Source organism: Columba livia, chromosome 2 (genome assembly GCF_036013475.1).
Source record: "Columba livia isolate bColLiv1 breed racing homer chromosome 2, bColLiv1.pat.W.v2, whole genome shotgun sequence".
NCBI classification, from domain to species: domain Eukaryota; kingdom Metazoa; phylum Chordata; class Aves; order Columbiformes; family Columbidae; genus Columba; species Columba livia.
This window is the reverse complement of record NC_088603.1, coordinates 41,045,952-41,063,919: the sequence shown is the minus strand read 5'-3', so window position 1 is coordinate 41,063,919 and position 17,968 is coordinate 41,045,952. Positions and strand designations below refer to the sequence as shown.

Sequence of the window (17,968 nt, the reverse complement as noted above, 5' to 3'; positions counted from 1 at the left end):
TATTTCATGAAAACTGACAGTTAGCTAAGGGCAGGTGATCTGATCATGCCCTTAATCGACAAAAGGGGGGCAGAATTCAGCTCTTATACACTTAACAGCAGCCAGGCACTCTGTCAGCATTCTCCTAACTAACCCGGGGGGCTGTGGAGGATGAGGCTGGTGGTGTGTGCTGGGTGACAAATGCAGGAGATGAGAGGACACAAAGCAAGGTGACCAGGCTTCACAAATATCACTGCTTATGGAACAACTTTTTTAAACCAGAAAATCTTCACTTTCACTACAGACAAACCTCCAGCCCTTTCCTGTCATCACAGGAAACCTGCACCAAAGTCAAATGAGACAACTGACATTAATAATGAAAGCCCTCCACTTTTGTGACAAGGGGCAGGGAAACCATAAAGATTGTTACAAAATCACACATGCACTTTTCCTTTATTATGTTAATAACCTTGGTAGGGGGTCATCTGTAGACTAACCTTTTCTGCAGCACACAATCATTGGTAACCCCATTCAAAGTAATAACATGATAACCAGCAGCAGCGGTTATTTACTTTGAAGCCTACCTAAAAATGCATTTGCTGAAAGCACCTACTAATGTCGCCGCTCCAGCAGCTGTTACAGTGGCAACTCCCACTTTATGACTCACCTCCCAGGTCATGGCTAGGACCAGGCAATGGGCTCTTCTCCTCTGCTAGCCATGCCATACCCACAGCCCCAGAGAGGGGGCCAAGAAGTCCACTTCTGTGCCTAGAAACGTTTTTACAGCTTGCCTTGCTCCCACCTCTGATTGTCCTCTCAACCCTGCACAGACACCAAAGAAGTGGAAACAAGTATAGAATATGATTCTTTTCCCAGCAAACAGGAGAACTAGCTCCTCTAATCCAATATCTTCCCATCTTGGGAATTCTGACAAATCCTCACTGATGCAATTCTATTTCTTTTCTATAAAGCATGTGCACCTTATTGGGTGAGCTTTCCTTCTTATCAGTGCATCCTCTCTGTCTCCTAACTTTTTTTTCTTTTTTTTTTTTCTTTTTTTTTTTTTCCAAGTTGTGCAAAGGATTTGCAGGGGAAAACTGACCCAGATTATTCATTTTCCCCATGCCCCAAGCTTTTTTAATCGATGGCATTAGCTCAGTGTAGCAACTGAATAGGATTAGTCACTTTTCCCTCTGGATTGAGTTTGGAGGAGGCTGCAAAGCTAGATGACTAGAACTGAGTTGCCTTTGGGGCTTTGAGCTTAATTCACAACAGAAGCTAGCCAATTCAAATCACTCTGAGCCTCCTGCTAAAGGAAGGTGACTGGGATTAGCCCCTTTGTACCATCTCAGCTCCAGATAAATTTTCAGCATTATTCCTGGCTGGTCTGTTTGAGTCTGAGCCAAAGCCCTTATATTTCCACCAGTTCCTGTGAGTTTTGCATCAGGCCTTTTATGGGGAGCAGAAAATAAATGATCATCTGTTTGGTTTTCCTAATGTCAGCTCACTGCTAATTTCACACTTGCAAGTGACAGTGGCAAAGCCAGAAACATGCTGATATCTCAGGCAGTCCTGTGATGACACACTGTCCTTTTTGTGTGACCCTGTGATACAAGGTGAGGTGGCAAGGAAAAAGTACAATAAGCTCAGGACTACAACACAGCTGTTTGAATAAAGCTAGGCAGAAACTCTGAATTGGGCCAAAAGAGGAAGGAACTGCATTCAAATGAGAGAAAGCGTAACAGAGAAAACACAAGTGGCTCATTGATGTCACGTAAGGGCAGGGAATTTACAGGCTCAGTCTTCAGTTTCCTGCTCGCAACTATCTTGCCGTAACTTAATGATGCAGTCCAACTTCCCTTGCTGTAGTTTTCTCACACAATACGACTCTTAATCCTTAGAGCTATATCTTTTTCAGTTCCTTACAGAAGAATGAAAGGGTCTACAAGCAGAAAAAGACTTGTTTCCTCTCCTTTTATTCCAGTGCCAAAGAGGACATGGTTGTGGAAGGAAAAGTTCAGGTCTCGTCGTCAGACCCCTGCTATTTGCCACTTGGTTTTGGTTGTGCTTGAGACTAGTCCTGGAAGCTCCATGAAGGCCTTGCTGGGAGACTGTTGTGTGGGCAGAAAGACTTGAGAACTGTTCCATTTTTTGGACTTATTAAAATCCTGGTCAGACTCCCACAGACATGAAGAGTATCTGGCAATTGATTCCAAAAGCTTAAGCAGGGAAGTATCACTGCATACAACTGTATGTATCTAGTACCTATACTGTGATTCTTTTATGCCTTTTCTGGTTTTCATAACTGAAAAACTGAAGATGCTTAGATCAATTCAGTTTCACAGCATCATAAAAAGTTTCATGACATATATTTCCAGGGGTTTCTTCCTTGCTTCCAGGTGATGAGCTTGAGCCTTAAAATTGCTTTACCTTGAAGATATGATGTTTCACCAGTTTCTCACTTTGCCATAGTACTTAGTGACCAGGACTGAGAGATACCTGATGCTTTCCTTGTCCATGTCTCTAGAAGTGATTCCATATTTTTGATCCTCATTTTCCCTCCTGCAAAAGAAGAGAATGATGTTAATCAGGAGTTAGACTGAAAGTGTAAATAGAGGTGCACGTACAGACTTCACCCCTAGCCACTCATTAGACTTTTCTGTCTCTTCCTTTTTGTGCCTGATGGATCTGTTTTTCTGCAGAATGCTGCCTCCCCAGTGGTCTCTGTGCTTCCTTCGGGCTTTGCAGTAGCTGGCTCTGCTTTTCTTCTCTGTCTCTGCAGCACACAGGCTCCCTGCATCGCAGTATTCCAGACTCCTTGACTTTTTCTCTTCTGGCACTGCATGCTCCACCAGTTCAGATGGTTTTCCTGTTTATGCCTCTTTTTCAGTTTACAGAAACTGCTGCTTTATTGATTATCATGAGCTCTCTGTTTCTACATACCACTTTGCCTTGGCAGCAGTACTCAGGCCCTGAAGAATCTCAGGAAGAGGAACGATCACACTAGATTAAGCAGTAGATGGACTATCATCAATTGAAAGCTCCCAGGGCAATGGCATTCATGTTGGCAAGAGCCCTGGGAGAAGTGAAAGGCGTTGGCCAGCATGACCTAGACAAAGGACTCCTGCAGGCAATGGGTCAAACAGCAGCAAATGTCCTATTTTTGCCAGTCTTCTCCAGCTAACTTGCAGGTAATTTCAACTTGACATTTAAACTTGTGTTTGCTTTTTATTTGTCACCACTAAATGGCCAATGGTAATGGCCACTGCTGGACCAAATCTACAGTTGAAGATTTCCACTACAGTCATCTTGTGACATTCCTATGCTGGCAGAATGCGTATAGCCCAGGAAAAGCCCATCTCAAAGACTGTTTCGCCAGCACAAACTGCACCTCCCCATGTTGGGTTTTGCCTGTACAACTGTTTTGCCTACACAGCTATCCCAAGAGATCTTTTTATGCCTTAAGCTTAACCTCAGAGTGTCTGTCTTTGCGACAGAATAGTCAGAGAGAAAAACCGCTGGGAATGGCTCATTAATAGTGTACGCTCACAGTTTATGCCTCTACCTTTGTAGAGTGCTTTGATAAATTCAGAAGAAAAGGACGGTATTTTTCATACAGTCACCAAAATGTTACAGGCTGACTGTAGTCTCCAAAGATGTATCCTGAAAAATCACTCATTGTGAAGATGTGGATCTGCAATAAGACACATAAAATGTCAGTCAACTGTACTGCATGGGCTATTTAAGAACTCAGCAATAAGTGGACAAAGCAATTTTTTCTAGTACCTGAGACAAAAGGGTTTTTCACCATATAAATAATACTCACACCTACAGTCCTTTCTTTCTGCCCTTTCAAATATTTCTCAGTGTCACAGTATGTGTCACTCTGGCTCAGATGGGCTAGTACAAGAAAATCTGCTTTGCTTGCTCGAATGCTGAATTAGTAATATTCTTATTCTAGTTTATTCTTTCTACTAAAAAGAAAAAAAAAAGAAAAAAAAAAAGAGTGATTCCCCGTCTGCTCAAATTCTGTGGACTTGTAAATCCATGTGGGGAAAAATCCACATGTCCTAACTTCTCAGAAAATGTATTTAGTGAGGATTTCAATTGAGTCTTTCAACCTCTGCCTCCTCATCTAACAAAGGTTCTTCTCAACAGAGAAGGATCAGGAGAGGTGTTCAGGGCTCAGTAATTTCACTCTGTGGCTTGACTACAGTTCAAGACTTCAATGGTCTTCAACTGCAATTTTTCTCCCTAGGCCTCCTTATTATTAGAGCCCTTCAAAAGGAAGCAATAGAATCACTCAGACTTTTACAGATCCCTGATGCTGCATTCTTGAGAAACCAGTGTATAGCACTTCTTTTCTTCTTTTTTGTCTGACCAGCGCATGGAAGCAAAGAATAGAACATGTATTTGACTGTTAACTATTACTTATATTTAACACTTGAATCATATATTTTTCAAATTTATTGAGGGATGAAGTATTCTTCATTTCCCAGGTAAAGTCCATAGTTAAAACAAAAAGGTGTGTGCTGTTAAAAACTTCAGCATTAGGGAGTCCTTCATTTCAAGATTTCTTAAACACCATTTTCTAGTTTCTTCTTCCTGATATAGGCCATGGTAACTCTCAGATTATGCCAAAGGTTATAGAAGAGTTCACAGCATGGACTGAAACTTCACACACAATGTTTTCTCATTATCTCCTCTCACAATCCTGTGAGCATCTTCAGCAATTGCTTACGTGGAAGTATAAGCTTAGGAAACCTAAACGCTCGTGAATGCTTGTAAAACAGGGTTTTTTTTGTTGCTGTTAAATAACCTTGTGTTGTTCTGCTCTGTTCCCATACGATCTACGATCATAAAAGATGTCTTTGGAAAGTGTCTTCTTGCTAAGCTAAAGAATGTCATGTCTATGGCCTGAAGGACAGCTAGATATTTCAGGCTTTGTCCACACAGGCACATTTCCCCCTTCATACCAATACAAATATACAGATATAGTTAAACAAGCATAACCCTACCCATGAACCCCTGTACCAACTTAAAAATACTGTCTCCAGTTCAACTAAAACCCTTTCCAGAGCTGGAAAAAGATTCACTTCTAGAGCGTTCACACAAGGAGCTACAGCTGTATAATTATGTAACGTTACATAATATAATAACCTCTTTTGTTGCACAGACATGCTTTGGGAAACTTTATCCATGGTGTAATGAAGTGGCTCTGCCAATCTTTTCATTCAACATTCCCATTGAGTTAGAACTGGAACAGGAGGACCTTGCTTTGGTGCTGTGTTTGCAATCCTTTCTCAAATAATTCATTATACCTTTTTCCCCTCTTTGGCTTTTTATTTTATTTCCATCTCCCCATAAACTGAAGCACTGTCTTTCTCCACATTTGGCTATGATTCTCTGCTTCTTTTTAACCTTTTCTACCTTTTTTTCTCTACACCCTGCCATGTTCATGGCTTTTCTTAACCTCCTGCAAGTGATTCCCTGAATTTTGGCCACTGTGTCCAGTCAGCCAAGTTTGTGTTTGTTTTTTTTTTTTTTTTCCTCCCATCTTCTTCAAGTGTTCAAAATGGATGATTAGTTCCTTCTTCCCCTTCCTTCCAGGTGGTATGGTGGCTACTTCTCCAGCAAATGCCACTACATTAATTACTTCTCCTTATTTCCTTCTTCTTCCAGGCTTCCAGGCTGCTCCTTGAAGTGCCTTGCAAATGCCCATGGAAGACACTTCCTCTCAATGGACCAATAACACAGCAAATGCTCCCCAGCCTCACTGGTCAGCAGTGGCCATAGTCTGAGAGCCTCTTGCATCAGCTGCTGTGGTAAAAACAGGAGCCCTCTAGACAGAAACTTTTTCTTTTAACAGCGTAACTGAACTGGCCTTTAGGTATTACCAGTGTATGGACAGGAGACAAAAGCATAACTGCAGAAATTCAATTCCCATTTCATGAGTTTTAAATTCTTTTTTTGAGCAAAACCCCAAGTCAGATTTATTTATTTATTTATTTATTACATATACTAAGACACCTACCAGCCTAGACAAACATGGCTGGTAAAAATCCAGTCATGTATATGCTTAAAGCAAATCAGGAAGACACGCCTCTGATACAGAATATGATGTTCAAGGTGTCAGTAAAACTGCACAGCTCTGTGGCACTTTGGGTGGCTAAATGTACCACACCCGAGAAGGGTTTGTTTGCAAAACTGAGGTTGAAAATAAAGGACACTGAACAACAGATGTCAAGAGTGCTTCCTCTACCAGGCATAGTCAGGAAGACAGAGAAAAATCTTTTCAGTTGCTCTTTGAAGATTTGCACATAAATTGCTAGGTCCCCAAAAATGAGATTTGCATTTCAAACCTCAGAATTTATGTATTGAAACCGCAAACTACAGGCAGACGTTATAGGGTAGCTTGATATGAAAGGCATATTCATATGATTTTTTAGAAACAGCTAATAATGTAATGGAATATTGCCATCTTTTTTTCTAGGAATTTGTTGGCAAGGAAACTGGAGATTTTTCAAATAACAGAGAGAGGACTAACACCTTTCCAATGCCACTTCTAAATTCTGCCATTATTTTTGTTTTAAACACTTACCCTTTTAAATTTACAATGTCACACAGGACAAACAATGCAGTACAATCATCTGCAGCCTGGGAAACTGTGGGTTCATTTATCATGACAGTATTACACCAGTTTACCTTTTATTTAAACTCTTTAGGCCTCATGCACTGACTGATAAAGTCAATAAGGTTCTTTTCACTAGTTTAATCGGTTTCAAACCAAGCCATTGGATAGGAGCAGATTTTTGGAAGGAACTCATTAGTGGAGATGCTGCTGCTTTCTGCAACTTCAAGATTGCCATTGGGAGAATCCTTCAGCTGCCTTAAAGTCTCCACTGCAGACATGTGTTGTGTTGTGTTGTGGCCCTGTTACCCAGGTATTGTGGATTTCTTTAATTTAGCTGCCTTGATCTCCATTCAGTTATGTTTCTTCCCCTACTGTGAAATAATATTTTCCCGTCTTCTAGTTCCTATCCTGTTGGCAGCCCTCTCTTTCTGCTTATCAGAAAAGCAAGAGAGAGGACAGTGTCACACTTGAATGATTTCTTATAAGGTTGGGATATACTGTAGGTTTCACAATAAGATAGCCTGGCCACAGGAGTTTGTATATATAGATTTTTCAGTTTTGTTGCAGCTATGGGATTAGCTAGCATAGTAAAAGAAAAAAGGCAAAAAGGAGGATTCTAATTTTACCATGGCATAACTCTATTGAATTCAGCAGCCTTACTCCAGATTTATGCTGGGAGTTCGGAGTCAAGCCCAATTGATCAGTTTATGGTGGTTTTGGAGGTGTCAGTTTACCCAGTCACTTGGAAAATATTACTCCTTTACTGCCAAAGATCTGGGATAATTCACAGTTCTAATATATTTGGGGGTCTGCTCTGTGGTGTGTAGATGTGTTTGCTTAACAGAATTAGGAATCTGTAAGGTAAACTTTATACATCAAGCCCTGCCCTCTCTTGTGCTCGAGCGCAAAGTAGAGAATAAGATGCACAGGGAATTTCCTGCCCTTGTACAAAGACAAAAAGCTCATGAGTGCTGGCCTGTAGTAGATCTGGATACATCTGTTCAGCCAGCAATGGCTTTCACAGCCCTCAGAAGCAAATTCTAGCTGGGTACAGATCTGAGTGATCTCCTTCACATGGAGAAGGGTGCCAAGAGCCTGCTGTGAGGAGTCCTGTCCTGGCTGACAGGGTTCTCATAGCAGAGCCTGTGCTGAGCAGCACCTTCGTTCCCCTTCCTCACACAGATGGGATTCTGGTCCTGCTATTAAAGGGCTTAATGTACTGCCCTTGTTCTGTAATGAGACAGGCTTAAGCAAGCTTGTCAGTGTGGGGAAAAAGGCTGTTTTCTTCCTCATCAGTGGCAATTGCATGAAGTAAGCTTATCAACTTTGCCCGCACACTACTACCATAATTTTTATTTAAAGAAAAAGGACTCTGTGGTAATAAAAGTAGATAAATGTTTCTGTTTGGAGGTTTGTTGACTTTTTTTTTTTTTTTTTTTTGTGCTCACCAAGGTGTGAAATCACACTTGGCAAAAAGCATCTAAACACTAGAACGTGTCATTTAGTGCCCTAAGTGTTTACAATCCAAACCCCTGCCACTGATGACAGAACACGCTGCAAGAACAAAAGTCAGTTGGCTGGAATCTGAACCGGTTTCCTAATTCTCACCAGTGTATTGGCAGAGAAGCAGCCATCAATCACAGACTCACATGCATCCTGGGTAGGGTGCTTTAGGCAGGGCTTAAAATATTTCTGAGAGTGCTGATGGGAGGGATGGGGTAAGAAAAAACAGTATAAAAAAAGTAAGAAACAAGAGGTAATAGAATTACAGGAAACAGGACTGGAAGGGATGTTAGGAGGCTGGATTGACCATACTTGTGTAATTCCTGACAGACGCGATTAAAAAAATCTCTTTGAAACGCATTACGGCCACAGAGCCACAGATACAATTTGTTAGAAACAAATCACTCTCTACATCCACTAAATCTTAAAGCACCATTGCAGAGTGGTAGACAGCAGTTTGAATCACTGTACAAAGGTTCCTGTATCTTGTTTTGTTTGGTTATGTATAAGGTATCTATATAAAATATTTATCTACAGAATGGAAAAGTATATATATGTACGATTTTAGTAACACTCTGCCAGAAAATGAAGTTTTGCTAGAGTAAGACTTGTGTAACATGCTTGAAATTGGGCTCATGACCAGCTTGTACAGCTTTCAGTTTTATGGGTGGATTTTGTGTTTAAGAAGCAGAAGTAAATAGAAAAGGAGAAAAAAACAGCATTAACTCCTGTGCTGCTAAATCGTCTTTAGAAAAGTATCAAGGCCAGGTCTCCTCATTAGTTTCTTTCTTCATTAGCAGTGGAAGAACAAAGAACAGCATTTACTTTATATTCTAAAGATTAATTGGAGTGGGGGATGAAACACTGAAATTGAATTAGTAAATTATTAACCAATTTCTAAGTAATAAGAAATAATCTATTACAGAGTCTATCCCTCCATCTAGAGATTTGTCTTAAGCATTTGTCTTTAGGAGAGAAGGTGGAAGGAATAAGGAGGCAGAGACTAGAAACAATCCATCAAGTCAGCTACTGGAACATTAATAATGGAGACCTTTGAACTTGGCAAATCTTCCAGATATCTCTCTCTTAACTGTGACTTACAGCCTGTCCCAGGGTTGCTGCTTAATCTAATGGCCTCTTTTTAATTTCTGCCCCCCTCTATGATATTAAAAATGCTCCTGTTACAGTTTCAGCAGCTCACACTGAAAGCAACAGTTAACAAAGCCTGAACCTGGCAGTGTCAGCTCAGGAACTCCCTCCAGCCTGCAAATACATCTCCACCTACTCACAATTTCAGGAGAGGAGCTTGGTGCCAAGGCAGTGCTGATGAAGGTGGTGACTGGGGAAGTGGAGATTCTGGCTTCTTCGATTGCTGAGGCTGCCTGTGAACAACTAGGTTCTTTCTTCCTTTTTGAGTCAAACCTCGCTTTGGCAGCTGGAAGGTTTCCCCATCACTTATTTCTAAGATTAAAACTCTGATTTACTCTTAGAAACCATAATAAATAACACGAGCATCCAAATGAAACCAACTGAAACCAACAAACTTACCTCATGTAGAGTTCTGACTAAGAGGAACGGTCTGGTTGTCACTGTGAATACTTCCCAATAGCCTTGTGGCATAAAGGTGTTTTGAAGCAGTTCATAGGGGTGAGATTTTAATCTGTCATTCCATCCTGGCCCCCAGCATATGGGATGTGCTTGCTGCATGCATAGAAAGGTTGGGGAAGGGGAAGGGAGAAGAAGTATGGGGTGCTCCCAAGGACCTCCATGCACAACAACTGCCCAATGGAGGTTATGGCTGTTCTAAACTGCGCCACTCAGTCCTCCAGTCTGGGAAGGGTTAAAGCTTTCACACCAGTGTAAAGTGCCATTCCTCTCTGCTTGTATGGTGGTGTCCTTCTGCTCTGCTTCATATATCCATATGTATGTCAGCTCAGAGCTCCAGCCCACAATACTTTGCATCCAGACGCACATACACAGTCTCTGCTCAGAAGAACAAATGTGTTTTGTCCTATGATCTGTGGTACACAGTCTACAAAGCCCTGTGAATAGCCTTGATGTTTTTTTAGAGATGTGAGGGAAGAGGACAGAAGCAGGATTTTTTGGAAAACATCTACCCTGCGATAGCTGAGCTGTGCCAGATTTGCCTGGCTGGACTGCAAACGGTGCACACACACATTGCTCTCTCTTAGACTTTTGCTTAGGCTTTGGCAAAAGCCCACAAGTAATGTACTAAATTTTACTCCCACCTCCAGTCTTAAATGAATAGCCTCTTGACTCATTGTACCCCATGCACAGCTTTAATGAATGACTTCAGCTCCAAGGGTGAGCCTCTCTCTCCAGCCTCCTTTCTTGCGTGTCAACACCCCTGTCTTCTCCTCACTATCACCCAATAGCTTAGACTGACCTCCAGGCACTTCCAGGGCCTGCCGGGAGTGGGAAGTGGCAGAAGGACATAGGTGACATTGTCCTATGCCTGGCTTCACTTTCACCCTACATGATGCTCCTCTTCCATTTTAGCGATAGCTGTCAGCCAACATTCAAAGGAGGCCTCAATCCAATTACCCCCTTTTTTCCCCCCTCCCTTCAAATGAGTTTTGGCTCTGATTTGTAAATAAGGGAACAGCTACACACCTTGAGCCGCTGGTTCACTGTTGCTCCAGAGTACACTTTGCCTCTGACAAAGAACAAGAGGAAACTCCTCAACTTGTTCTGCTCAGCTTCACTGTGTCATCAGGCTCTAAAACACATCAGACCCAAGGGCAGACCTACAGTGATTACGTGTTGTCCGACAACACTGGCTGGTGACAATTTCTCAGCAGAGTTTTCACCTGAAAGACCTCATTCCATCTTAAAATGCTCTCCAGACACTGTGCCTGAAAATATGCTTCAGCAGCACCCACAGTAAACGCACTTCTGGATCTGGCTTTCCCATTCCGCATGCCTGGAGAACACTATGCAGGCTTCTGCCCATCCTCCTGCTCTATGAATACATGCTGCATCTATAAAACATAGATGGAGAGAGCCTGAACAAAATTGTTCTGACTACAATGCATGTGGTGCCCTCTCTCAACACTACTCTGTATTCATTTTTTCCTCTCTGCCTCAGGGACAGGCTTACAGTCTCTGAAAAATTCTGTTTTCTCCTTCCTAGATCCCAAGCCCTTTGAGTTAAACCATTACAAGGGAAGATACAGAGATAGCAAAGGAACAAGGGATTTTCTTGTAATTTTAGCATTTATGTCCTTCTTAAAGATGTGATTGTTTAAAATAAGTAATGTCCTGGCAAAGGCTAGCATTACCCCGTGCCAGACAATTTTATCATCTCAGCCCATGAAGGCTCTAGCGTACAATATAAAGCTGCTTTGCTTTCCGACGTGCATGTTTTTCTATGCCAGACCTCCCTTGGCAGTGCCTTATTCCTCTCCGGAGTTTTCTGCTTTCAAAATTAACCCCACTCTCAGCATCCTTCTGCCCTCCTGCAGGTACCATCGGTGCTGAGCCGGAGTCTCAAGACTCGGCTCGGGGTGACTGGGCTCCGGCTCGGCGACAGGAGGGGGAGCTCGTCGGCTTTAATCGGGGACTTAATTTAGCAACGCTGCAAAATCACCACTGCTGCGGCGGTGCCCGTAGGACCTTTCTCAAGTCCCCCACAAAGGAAAAAGGTCGCGGGAGGTGGGGGGAGGAGGTGTGTGTGTGTTATTTTGGGGTTGAGGTTAGGACGGAGAATTAAACTAAATTAAAGGGGAACTGAGAGGTGATGCGGCTGCTGGGAAATCATGGAGCAGGTGGATCTTAAATATGTATTTATGGCACCAGCAGCAATGAATAAGATGCTTACAGTAATAAATAACACCTTTGGTCTAAAATACCAGGGCAGATTCAGTGCTGGTGTAGGCTCCTCAACCCAGCTGAGATATAAAAGATTGTGCCCACTTACACTAGCACTGATTTTAGCTGTATATCTGCTAGGACACCCGTGGTGGGAACAACACTGTGACAGAGGAAAAGTCTTTGTTTCCAAAAGTGAGACAGAAAAGCGTCAACTGCCAGTCTCTTAATAGAATCACAATAGTAAAGGACCGATCTCTCCAGTATAAATTGAAGGATATTCAAGACTGTGCTCTTACGTGGAGAAATAAGGGCAGAATTTGGCCTTGTGCACAAACTTTTTGCCACATCCATAGGTCCAACACAGGGCTTATCCCAAAGTAACATCAACAATCGTGAAGTTAGGACACTTTCCTGAAAATTCCTTTTGAACTGGGAAGCATTTGTTTGTTCATTTGTTTTTACTATTTTCTCATAAAAACATACAGTCCTAGGCTTCTCTGAGAAGTCAGCTGAGGGCAGAATCTGGGAAAAATTCCCAACCCATCAAAGCACCTTCCTCATTTCTCCCTAAAGATGCAAAGGAAATTGCAGCTTTCAAATTGCATTTGTCAAGACAAAACTACTATCAGTTTTTATGGAGCTGAACCACAAGGAAAACTTGTATTGGTTTCACAGCGGTGGTGAGAGCAGGTTTTCGTGACAGAATGATAAGGTCAAGTTGTGTCTACCCTTGTGCACAGACTACCGGTGCAGGACTGAAGCTGAGTTCATCTTTAAAATGGACATTATTTTTCCTAGTGCACACAGCCCTGTAGAAAACTAATCTCCTAATACTGTAGTGACCCATTTGAAAGGCACTCATTTTACAGCCCCCTAAGTGCTTGCATAATTCTCCTGTATAAATTCCACAATTTTTTCCAAATTTGAAATCCAGCAATCTTGCATGAGATAGCTTTGTAAGGTAAAATATCCTCTTCCTTATGTGTAAGCTTATGAGCCTCATCATTAGTACAAGCTTGGTCTATGGTTAGAAAAAGAGGGTCTACCACTTGAGTTGGAAAAGAAAGAATCTAGATTGGATTAAAAATATTTAGTGCCAAATTAAAGAATTTCCCAAGGACCTCTCCCAGACAGAGACTTGTGTCTTTCCTTGCCATAGAATAGGAGCAGGGTTCTCTGCAGGCACAGAGAGCTTTCTGCAGATACAGCCCTGTGATATATTTAAACAGAATGAACCTCATTCTTAAACCTATCTAAAAATGTTAGTGGAATCATGAACACTGACCTTAAAATGAAAAATGATTTGCAACCTTTGCAGAGGTGTCTTTATCATAGTGCCATAACTTAAAGTATTTTATCCACTCAGCTACATAATCTTACCATTCATTTACAGTTGTCATTTTACCTACAAAAGAGTTCACCTAATATCCCCCAAAGCAAGAGAAACCTGCCGAGTATCACAAGGAGAAAATTATTACTAATATATTATATAGAAAGGCTGTAAAGTTCAAACAGAGGGAGTTGTGTGTGCACACCATGTTTCATGCAAATTATCCTTAATAGTTTAACACTACATTATATTTTGTCTCCTGAATAAAACGCTTCTTTAGTTATTTTTCTAATAATCTATGTAACTTTGGGGAACTAATTAAGGCAAACCACTTCCAATGTGCCTGTTTAGCTGCCTAAATCAAGTGGCCTGATTTTCAAAAGTGCTGAGTACTGAAGCTATAGTAGCTTCTCTTAGCATCTTTTACTACCTGGTCTTTTTTATGTGGTCAGTACCAATTTGGGAGCCCTATGTGAGCTACCTATGTGATAATTTTGGTTTAATTATTTTTAAATGTAACTTCATAGCTCATAGCTGGAAAATCAAATCTAAGAAACATTTCTAGTAAGTTTATTTCTCCTCTCCCTTCCCCCCACCTTTCCAACTTAGCTGTAGCAAAAGATGCTGACCTGCAACGTAAAGGTGTTTCTGTAGCTGCAGGAAAATGCTAATATTGCTTCTTGATTGCAAAAGGAGCATATGATGCATAATTAATCCACATATGGATCAGGATGTCTTCCAAGACTGGAAATGGAAAACTAATCAAGAGTACACATGACACGCTGGATCCAACACACATGCTTCACCAGGGCTTCTTGGCTGCCTCACATCTGGCTGGCTTGGAGTGTAGGCAGAGCCACATGTGACTGTCTGTCCTCTTCCATGGAGATGGATGCTGAACTAAAGCCTGGCTCTGCCTGCAAGGCTTCAGTTTCATCAGCTTAGTGCCTGCTAAAGTAGGTTTATCTTGCCTGGACTAGAGTTTTGAATATATAAATTTGCTTCCAGCAAGCTAACACCATCCAATAGGAATATTTTGAATCCTAAACCTTTTGGCTTGGTCTATAGACAGGTTTTGTACTGATATAACTAACAAAAGTGCTAGCATGATCTTTTTTTAAAATCGAAGGACATCTCCCACAGAAACAAATCCCTGCTGGCAACTGACTTGAAAACCACATACTGACACCTTATTTTGCAGGGCCAAACTGGCTGCCGATACAGATGCCAAATTCCCATTGACTTTAGCAGGGTATCTGCCTTGGAAAGGATGGAGGTGTCATGTTGTATATCACTGAGTTGGCTACTGGAAGCAGCTGTGCTTTCCAGTCATATGAAGAATAACTCAGGTCTCTAAGACAGTACTGAGGTTCCCATGGCTGAGCACATCTGGAAAGGTTTAGACTTGGTTCCCCAGGAACCTTTCTTTCTCTCCTCAAAATGTAGATGAACATGATGATGAACCAATTCTACAGTGCTGGATGCCATACCATATAGAAAGATTTACAGAGCTGTATGTAGCAGGTGCTTTGGCTGTGCTGTTTAGTGCTTCAATGAGAGACTAAGCAAGATTTTTATATTCCTCTCCCATAATATTTAATGACCAATATTTATGCTCATGTCAGTGATATGCTTTGAGCCATGATTATTGGCTGCAATTTTGCAGTCTAATGTGATGTCCAAATTCAGTGCTCAGTGTTATGAGGTACCGTTATGAGGCAGTGGTCCTTGTCATCTGATCTCACAAAACACAGAGAGCAGTTACAGTTTGGGAGGCTGGAAAGGTCTGTGAATGTTAATAGTGAATTATGACACTTGGTTTTCTGTGTCCTGGATCTGAAGAGCAGCCAACCAAAGCAATATGCCTACTATATATCTATAAATACATATACACACGTATATAAATACAAACGCAGACACACACATAAACAATACAGGTTTGGAGACAAAATTTAACTCCATAAGTGTACCCTGAATTAAATACTCAAAAATAAATCATGACTACATTGTCTCAAAAGCACCCCATCAATAGAAAAGTGCTCAGACATGATTGAGCCTTCTAGGAAGGTACCAGGCACCAGATGCTCTGTAATACCTCACCTGAACTATCTGACTTCTCAGTCATGCTACCTCTACAATGGGCCAAGTGACGGGTACAATCTCCCATCTCATGGGTGGCTATTTGTTGGGCCCAATAATGCAGGCAAGAGTCCGAGCTCTCTTTCTGAGGGAAAGAGCTGATATGAGGCAAATTCAGAGAAAATACAAAGGATGAAACCCTGGTGGGGCCAAATTACTGTAAGTATAGCAAAGCTGGTGGAAACATGCAAATTTGCATTAGCTCAGGGTGAGGGCCACTGTACTTTGAGAACCCAAATACTTAGCAAAATACAAGGTCTTTTATCTTTAAATATCTGTTACTGTTACAGGTCAGATTCAATGAGCCCATCAAAATACAACCGAAGGACAAATCTTGCAAAAGTACTTCAGGCAAAGGCTTTCCCTGAATGTCTGTTTCAGTACGACTTTGTTTGAGATAGAAAACTTCCAGAGAGGTCTTTGCATAAAGGAGTTTAGTCCTTCCCATTGAAAGCAGGTAAAAGGAAAGAGTGAGCAATGCTCATGCCTGGCTTGTGAGAGGGTTGGGGAGGGATCTTGCACCAAGGAAATTGTCAAATCTGGGAAAAAAAACTGCCAAGTTTTTTACAGTAGCTTACTTGGGAGAACTGTTCTTCAAGCAAGGTCTCTTGGGCCTGTGTCACACAATTCATTAGAGAGAGTTGGTGGGTAATTTAGTGGCAATGATCTTTGGAAAAAAGTCCAGTTTCCGCTTCCCATTTTGTCATAAGCTGTCAGGATTTTTTACACAGTGTTACAAAACAGCTGTTGCCTCTCTCCTTGAAGACAGATGAAGTAATGCTGGTAGAGAGCCTTGCTCTCAGTAGCTCTCTGAAATGCGATGGAAATCCCCCTAGCCCCCACCTCTTAATACTGTGAAAACTCAGTTTCCCTGGATGGTTTTTCTTCCTGAATTCAAGAAATTCCAGTTTTGTTCCCTGGGGTGTTCCTGGGCTGGATTTTAATATTTTTCTCAGAGAGATGGGTGCTGTCACCAACAACTGCCACTTTGTATGGCTCCAGGTCTGAATGAGGAGGCAGTGGAGAAACAGGAAAGAGGATGGTGGGAAAGGAGATAGCTCTTGGACTAATGGAAGCAGTTTTTTAATAGCTGGTCCTAGCAACAACCTCTAGCATGGTTTCTTTTGGCTGCTGACAGGCAGCTGTTCCACAGTGGCATCTACACTCTGTTAGAAGACTTGAAAAGGAATTAAGGCTGTACTTTAAACCAGATCTCTTGTTGACATCCTCCTGATTGATGTCAGCATAGATGAGAAGGGGATCTAACCTTAGGGCTTATAAAAAGCCCCCGTATTTTTAAATAATATTTTTCATGTAAATAAAGCTGGCAGAGCACTGGTGCTACCTCAGAGAAAACAGAATCAGCAATGTAGCCACTTGGCTCCACATTCTTGCTTCTCCTGAGGCAGTCAAATGGCAGCGAGAGGGGGAAGGAGGAGCTGTGATGAATGTGTTGCCAAAGCACCAGAGTGCAAGAAGATGGGCGATGAGGCAAGAAATCCCCTGCTTCAAAGCACTACCCAGGGAAGACTGTGAGCTCGCACAGAGTGGTGAAGCTTTGCTGTCGGCACAGATCTGAAGGACATGGTTTGGAAGGCTATGCTGAGCTGCTCAGTACTCACGCCACTACGCACACCCAGCTGATGCTGTGATATTTGTACCTGAGATGGTTTTAGTGCTGTCATCCCACTCATGAACAGTCCTAGCCAGCAAAACAGTCCTCCCACTTAGGTTGTCCTCCCTGCAGTAGCTGAAGGACTTCTTCTTGTAGGGCACGACTAGATGTGTGTGGAATGAGTGTCTCTCACTCACTGAACATGGTTCTTGTGGTGGGAAACCGCAGTGGACTGCTGCATTCTTTAACAAACTCAGCATCTCCTGGGTTCATGTACTGTGAGGATATTGTAATGCCCGAATGCAAATATGTGTTGCTTTCCAAGAATTTACATTTAAAAGTCTCACAGTCATTAGTTTACATGAACTACCAATTCTGCATTCCAGATGCTCCCTTCATCACGCAGCTGAATAGCAGCAATTATTGGGACACTTCTACTGCTGATCCATGATGAGGATGGTCTAGCAGAGCAGCGGCCTACGCAAGCCAAGACTTGTACGAGGAAAGAACCAGGTTCACTCCCACTGCCATTGAAGACAACCTCTATTTGCACAGCATAAGGGACCAAGAGCCAGAGGGAAGAATCAAGTCTTTTCAGGCTTCTCAGAGGAATATTATAAATAAAGCAGAGTAAAAGGAAAGGTGTATAAAATGTCTTGACAGAACCTTTTAAGTGAGTCACCATGTGTTATTTTAGCCAAGTCTTTATTCATTTCTACTTAATGCTGTGTGCTAAAGGTCTCAAAGCTGCTGGCAATACTCAGTGGAATAATTTTAGAGCAACCTTAATAAAATGAGCAGAATAAAGGATTGTTCAAATACATTGTAGAAAGATAGCTTTTTAATAGAACAAGTTATCCAAAACACCAATGACTGGGGCTTGTGAATGGAAAATATCTCCCCTGTGTTTAATTACCTCAGCCTGTCTTTATTT

The 17,968-nt window shown here is 41.9% G+C and overlaps 1 long non-coding RNA gene across 1 annotated transcript; it reads left to right on the top strand.

Moving 5' to 3' along the window:
* Positions 1-1,963: 1,963 nt before the first annotated feature.
* LOC110364623 (uncharacterized) lies at positions 1,964-6,218 on the top strand. The gene is made up of 2 exons (XR_002423529.2): positions 1,964-3,170; positions 5,662-6,218. It is a non-coding gene; the product is annotated as an uncharacterized LOC110364623 (long non-coding RNA).
* Positions 6,219-17,968: the final 11,750 nt, after the last annotated feature.